The sequence below is a fragment of the Nycticebus coucang genome, unplaced genomic scaffold, assembly GCF_027406575.1.
Source record: "Nycticebus coucang isolate mNycCou1 unplaced genomic scaffold, mNycCou1.pri scaffold_65, whole genome shotgun sequence".
NCBI classification, from domain to species: domain Eukaryota; kingdom Metazoa; phylum Chordata; class Mammalia; order Primates; family Lorisidae; genus Nycticebus; species Nycticebus coucang.
This window is the reverse complement of record NW_026515591.1, coordinates 300,141-301,115: the sequence shown is the minus strand read 5'-3', so window position 1 is coordinate 301,115 and position 975 is coordinate 300,141.

The window sequence follows — 975 nt, the reverse complement described above, 5'->3', positions numbered from 1 at the left end:
CCTTTGCCACTACCCTCCTGGGTCCAGCTCCTCCTGCTCCAATCACTTGTGTTCTGTACTGGGACTTCAAGTACATTTGTAGTGTCTGGTGCATGCTAGGCCCTCTCTAAATATGTTTTATTTATTTATGTATTTATTTAGACAGAATTTCACTTTATCACCCTTGGTAGAGTGCTATGGCATCACAGCTCACAGCAATCTCCAACTCCTGGGCTTAGGTGATTCTCTTGCCTCAGACTCCTGAGTAGCTGGGACTACAGGCGCTCTCCAGAATGCCTGGCATTTTTTGTTGTTGTTGTTGTTGTTGTTGCAGCTTGGTCAGAGTTGGGTTCAAACCCACCACCCTCAGTTTATGGGGCCGGGGCCCTACCCACTGAGCCACAGGCACCACCCACCTAACCATATATTTTTTAAATGAATGAATGAAGGACTCCTCCCAAGTCTCCCATCAGGTGATTACTTCCTGCACTCCAATATTCCTCTAGAAGACGAAAATGAATCCCTGTGTCCCTGATCATCTGAGCTGTGCTGACCTGTTTCCACACCATCAACCAGGGTCACATGTGACACGTGCACAATGAGCCCCCAGACCTGCTCTTCCGCAGCCTCCCTTGTGTCAGCTGCAGGATGTCGGCCTCTCTGCAGAGACTCCACCCACGGCACCCTCTACTGTCTCCTCCTTCTACACTTCCTGGGGTCCAGTCTTCTGTGTCCCACCCCAGGTTCACATGCTATTCCAACACTGTCTTATTTCCTCCACTGTGTCTTTCTCCAGCTGCCCACAAATGTCCACACCCTGGTCCTTGTGTCTCAAGTTCTATCCCAGAACTTCCCCAGACCCGAGTCTCCCATAGGAGATCCGGGGACAGGCGAGCCAGGAGCAAGCATCTCCAGTGAGTAGAAGCGTTTGCCGAGGGCCCCGCACATCATTCTGCTGGACTCCCAGCCCCTCACACACCTCACACCGGAGACCCC